This window comes from Alligator sinensis, unplaced genomic scaffold, assembly GCF_000455745.1.
Source record: "Alligator sinensis unplaced genomic scaffold, ASM45574v1 scaffold1542_1, whole genome shotgun sequence".
NCBI classification, from domain to species: Eukaryota; Metazoa; Chordata; order Crocodylia; family Alligatoridae; genus Alligator; species Alligator sinensis.
This window is the reverse complement of record NW_005842452.1, coordinates 1,273,584-1,279,520: the sequence shown is the minus strand read 5'-3', so window position 1 is coordinate 1,279,520 and position 5,937 is coordinate 1,273,584.

Genomic DNA, 5,937 nt, shown 5'->3' with positions numbered 1-5,937 from the left:
TGGAGATGCTCCCTTTTATCTGTTCCAGGAGCTGGGCTGGGTTTGCCTGGGTGTTGAGGAGGATGCCAAGTTATTGTCTTCCTGCACTTGGCGTGGGTGAATAATGCAATACCTGCCCAATGGCAGCTTGCAGTGACTAAGAAGGATTGCAGACATTTACAATGACTGGGAGGCTATACTCCCAATGATGTACTTAATCTCTTTTTTGTCCTCTCTCACCTCCTTATTGTGCATTTATCTGGACCTGGATCTAGACCTCTCACTGCAAAACCCTATGGCAGCCTGACTCTTTAGTGAATGTCAAGTTATAGCATGGCTTTCACCACTCCTAATACGTACCTCTGATTACACCCTGGATCTGCTTTCTTCACTGAAAATTGCCTGTGGCTTTTGAGCATGTTTCCCAATCCAGACCAGGAACTTAACTGATTGCATTTCAAAGAGGCTCTGCATTTTCTAGGTATAGACAGCTTCACCTGGGACTGGGGATCAGACCTTTCCAAAATCACCTTCTTCAGTGAGCTCTTTTCACTAATGGACTGAATTCCTTTGCAGGAGGGACCCTGCACTCTGGGAACGTGGACTATCAGGTGTCATGAACAGCAGGGACAACCGCATGGAGGAGGAATGGCATGGACAGCATGGAGAGCAAGTCCCCTTGGTTGTGAGGATGGAAGCAAATCAATGGTGCAGAGAAGAGTCAACGGAAACGTGGCTCTCGTATGATGGTGGTGGGTGTGGAGATAGGAGGCAGATAGGAGATAGATATAAAAACAAAGTTCAGCCGAGAAGGGTGGGAGCACAGCTCTTTGTGAAATCAGTCTTGGCTCTCCTTACATAGAATCATAGACAATGAGGCTTGGAAGGGACCACCAGTGCTTTACTATCCTCCTAGCTAGAAAGTTACATTAACTTAGACTTCCCTTGCTTTCACTTGATCCCATTGCTCCTTGAGAAGGTTACATTTAACCTCAACTTCCCTTTCCTGCAGCTCGAGCCCATTGCTCTCCAGTTTGTCCACATCCTTTCTGAAGAGAGGGGTCCACAACAGGACACAGGACTCCAGATGTGGCTTCACCAGTGCCAAATAGAGGGGAAGAATCACATCCCTCCATCTGCTAGCAATGCTCCTACTAAGGCAGCCAAGGATGCCATTAGCTTTCTTTGCAATTTGTTCCATGCAAATGTTCAGCAAATGTACAGAGCACCTTGGCATGGGTGTCAACCTGGGTACTTACTCTCTTGTTTCCTTACATATTGCCAAATGCACTGTGTGCCTGTTTGCTACCCATGAGAGGCATGGCACTACGATTAGGTCTCACGTCCCAGCTCCATGATGCAGGAAAAGCAATAGTTCGATCAGCAAAATTCCTCTGTGCCGATTGCAGACTGGGCTTATGCTTAGCTGTTACGGGTACTGAGTCATGCTGGTGTCTCCAGCCAACTCACACAACTACGCTGTGATTTTATCACCACCATCGTGTGGCTTCAACCTAACAAGCACGCTCACAACACCCGGCTGGTTGTGGATTCCAGTTCAATTCAGTGAATGCTTTTAGCTGGGAAGAAAAGAAGGAGGGAAAGATTTCAGACGAGTGGAAAATGTTGGCATTTTCCCAGAGCGGTGATTCAGCCCTTTGAGGTCTCCCAAGGTTTTCCTGCTGGAGGGATTCCCAATTCTCAATGTAACAGGCAGTTTAAGGGGCATTTATCTTCCAAGTCTTCTCTGCCTGAATGCCTGAGGGAGGTTGTCCCAACAGGGACACCTTATTTGTAGTTCAGATGATCCCCAGCAAGGGGATGCAAGATTCAAAAACCAGTTTGGGAGCCCGAGAAAATTCCAGCCCAGGGCTTGGCTGGGCAGCTCCCCTTAAAACCAAGTGTCTGTCTGCCCCCGCAGTGGAGAGAGAGAGGCGCGCGCTGCATGACAAGGGCTGGGAGACCGCAGCTGGAGCACTGCGTCCGGTTCTGGGCGCCGCACTTCAACAGGGACGTGGAAAAGCTCGAGAGAGTCCAGAAAAGAGCCACCCGTATGATCAGAGACTTGCACGGCAAGCCATACGAAGGCTGAGGGACCTGGGACTCTTCAGCCTTAAAAAGAGAAGGTAGCAGCTTACATTAAGGGCTCAGCGAACACCTGTTCACCAGGGCACCCTTGGGGAAAACCAGGAGTAATGGCCACAAACTCCTGGAAGACCGATTGAGGCTCAAAATTAGGAAATACTCTTTCACAGTCAGGGTGTCCAGACCGTGGAATAAGCTCCCTCCAGAGGTGGTGCAATCGCCTACCCTGGAAATCTTCAAGAGGAGACTGGACGGTCACCTCTCTGGGGTCTCCTGACCCCCAGTTGTCTTTCCTACCTAGTGCAGGGGGCTGGACTCGATGATCTTGCAAGGTCCCTTCCAGCCCCTTATACAAGCTATGAATCTATGAGAGCCTGCAGCATGGTCTCACCCTGTGGTTGCCTGCTGGACCCTTCGTAGGCGGGCCAGAAGCCAGCGGACCACCTGACGGGTCAAGCAGGAGAGAGCAGACCCCTAGAAAGAGCATGAGGAGTTTGTGAGCGAGCTGAACAAATCCCTTGGGATGGAGACATAGCCCTGGGAAGCCTCTAGAGAGCGGGAAGGCGATTCCCTGCTGGCCTTGGAGACGGTGGGGGGTGGGGTCGGTAAGAGTGTGATAAACCCCCTGTGTGAGTGCCTGGGGAAAGGACGGTGGTGGGACTGGGACAGCTTGGAAAAAAGAGATGCCAGCTAGGGAAAGTCCCCAGGATGCCTGTGTGGGTTGAGACGCAGGAGACCACAACCCTAAGGGAAGCCTTGGTGTGCCTTAAGGGAAAGCGAGCCCTCCCTCCATTCGTTGGGCAAAAGTCGTGGTGACTGGCTATTAGTTGTAAATAATTAATTAGGGATTTAATGCATCGTGCCTAAGTTATTAGCTTTGTATTCATTGATTTGAGCATCCTTTAGGTGTAAATAGTTCTGAACTGTTATTCTTGTATGGACTCGTCCTTGTGCATTGGGAACAGAGAGTGTCCAACTTTTGATATTATTTACTGTTCGTATGCATGTTGCAAGTATCTCCTGTGTATAAGTAAAATTTGTAAATAGTTCATTATGAGGCTGCAAGGTCTTTCCATTGTAAAGGGAGCCTCTTGTCTCAGGGAGCCTCTGGTCGCTCCTAGGTGAGCTGAGCAGGGATAAAGCTACATGGCAACCCAGGTCCCGAACAATTGGACACGGCCGCAGTTAGCACCGCGCGCCAAGGGCTGCATCATCAAGGATTAAAATAACTCGAAAACAAAACAAAGCATTCGGCCAGTGCTGCTCAACGTGTTTGTTAATGATTTGGATGCTGGCACTGGGAGCTTCTTGAGCAAGTCCGGAGGCAACATGAAAACGGGAAGGGCTGCGAACATGTTGGAGGACAGGAGTGCGACTGAGAAGGATCATGACAGATGGAGAAATTGGGCTGGCACTGACCGGATAATGCTTAGTGCTGACAAATGCAAGGTGCTGCCCCTCAGAAAGAGTCATTCAAAATGCAATGCAAAACAGGTGACACATGCCTGGATGGGAGCACTACAGAGAAGGATCTGGGAGTCTTGGCAGATCACAGACTGACTCGACATGAGTCAGCAGTATGATGCAGCTGCATCAGAGGCGAATGAGCTTTTGGGATGCATCAAGAGAAGCGGTAGGTGCAAGATACAGAAGGTGGTAGTGCTTCCTCTTGACTTGTAGCTGCTGCCTCCCACTCAGACCTTTGTCTGAATGCCCTCCAGGGGGGCTCTGCTAGACTGCCGGACATCAGAAGGGCTGCTGGAGGTTGCAAAACTTCCAGGACTAACTGTCCCTTTTTACTTAACCTTGCAGAGGCCTCTGTTCTTCAGCGTGTCTGCTCTACCTTCTCTCAGTTTCCAACTTCTTTTTCAGTATGAAACTCAAATTCTTTCACGTTCTTTCCCATTCACCACTCCTGAAACACCATGGAGTGACCACGGGTTCAATGAACAGTATGCAAGAGGCTGCAGACCCTTGGCCTGTCTTTCACTAACTGACTCATAGAGTCATAGATGCTAGGGTCAGAAGGGACCTCAATAGATCATCAAGTCCGACCCCCTGCATAGGCAGGGAAGAGTGCTGGGTTTAGATGACCCCAGCCAGATGCCTATCTAACCTCCTCTTGAAGACAAATGCTCCTAACTAGCTTCTCCATCAGGCACCATCTCCAAATGCCCAGCTCCCGCAGTTTGCTGTTAGGAGAACAGCTATACATGATACCTTCTATCACTACAACCCCAACGATGCATTGCTTTGGGTCAACCCGAACCATATTTTCCAATTTGGGGGGCCAACGACCACACCAGTGCATGAAGCATTCACATAGCTCCAACAGTCACTTGCTTCTTCCAAATCCTATCAAAGACTTTTGCAGGGGACACCTTTTATCAGACCAGCTGCATGCTTGGGAGATGTAGACAAGCTTTTGGGTGCAATGTATTCTTCTTCAGGTCTCAGGGAAAAGCAAGCATAATGAAGACTCAAAATAGTCTGCAGAGCTGTGAAATTAGAGGAGAGCAATTCCCAAGGGAAGCAGTCAAGCACATCACAGAAGAAAGGATCACTTGATTCATGGAAGACCAAGGTCTGTCAAAAGGGAAGAAGGTCGCTGCTCTATTTGTCCCAGGACTGTCATAAATTAATGACTCCTGCCAGAAGTGTGGGAAAGAAGGCTGCCAGGATGGGCAATACATTGGAAACAAAAGTAAAACTATACCTGCATTGGCATAAGCAAATTCAATAAAAAGTAACTTTAGAATAGTGGTTCTTGACCTTTTTTTTAAACTTGAAGCACCCCTCACCGGACTCGAGGCACCACACCCTGGACTCAGGGCACCGCTCACCAGTGCCATTGCAAGCAGGGCAAGTGGGACATATGAACACACGTAAGCACTCTGCTGTAGGATAGTACTTGTCCCGGACAGTGCTATCCTACAGTGGAGTTAATTAATTTACTGTGCTCTAATACGTGCACACATGTAGACGGTGATGCCTTGCTTTGGAGATAATTAGTCAGCTCTGCAGTAAAGCGCACATGGAAAAGCACCCACTGGGAGGGGATGAGGTCCACTAAAATGAAGGGCACAATCCCCACAAAAATGGGGTCGGAGGAGGGGCAAGCTGAAGTGTTCTGGGTCAAGATACAAGGGGGTCGTGGGGAGAGGGATTTAACGGTGGGGGTCTACTACAGACCCCCCAACCAAGGGGAGGAGCTGGACCGGGAATTTTCGGGCCAGCTTGCAGAGGCACTTAAGGTGAGGGATGTAGTTGTCATGGGTGATCTAAATTACCCGGACATCTGCTGGGAGGAGCAGTCAGCCAGGTCGGACCGATCCAGGAGGTTCCTGGCCAAGATACAGGACCTCCACTTAACCCAGGATGTGCACAGTCCCACCAGAGGAAATGCCCTGTTGGACCTGGTCCTGGCCACAGGTGATGACCTGGTAAGGGGGCTCCAGGTCCTTGAGCACCTGGGTGAGAGCGATCATCGCTTGCTGGAATTCATCATCCAGTGCAAGGTGTCAAGGACCTGTAGCAAGGCGGTAGCCCTAGACTTCAAGAGGGCCAACTTCAACGAGTTGAGGAGATGGGTGGGAGAGGCGCTGGGGTTCTCAAGGGCAGGGGAACTCAGTAACCAAGAGGAGTGGTCGTTCCTTAAGGAGACGATACTCAGGGCCCAAGGGGGGATGATCCTAACTAGAAGCAAGGGGGGCAAGAGTGCCCAAAAGCCCCCCTGGCTCACCAAGGACATCCGGGAATGCCTGGTTGCCAAAAAGAGACGGTGTACACCCGGTGGAAAGGGGGACGCAATCTCCAAAGAGGAGTATACCTCCACTGCTCGGGCCTGTAGGGGGGCTGTTAGGAAAGCTAAGG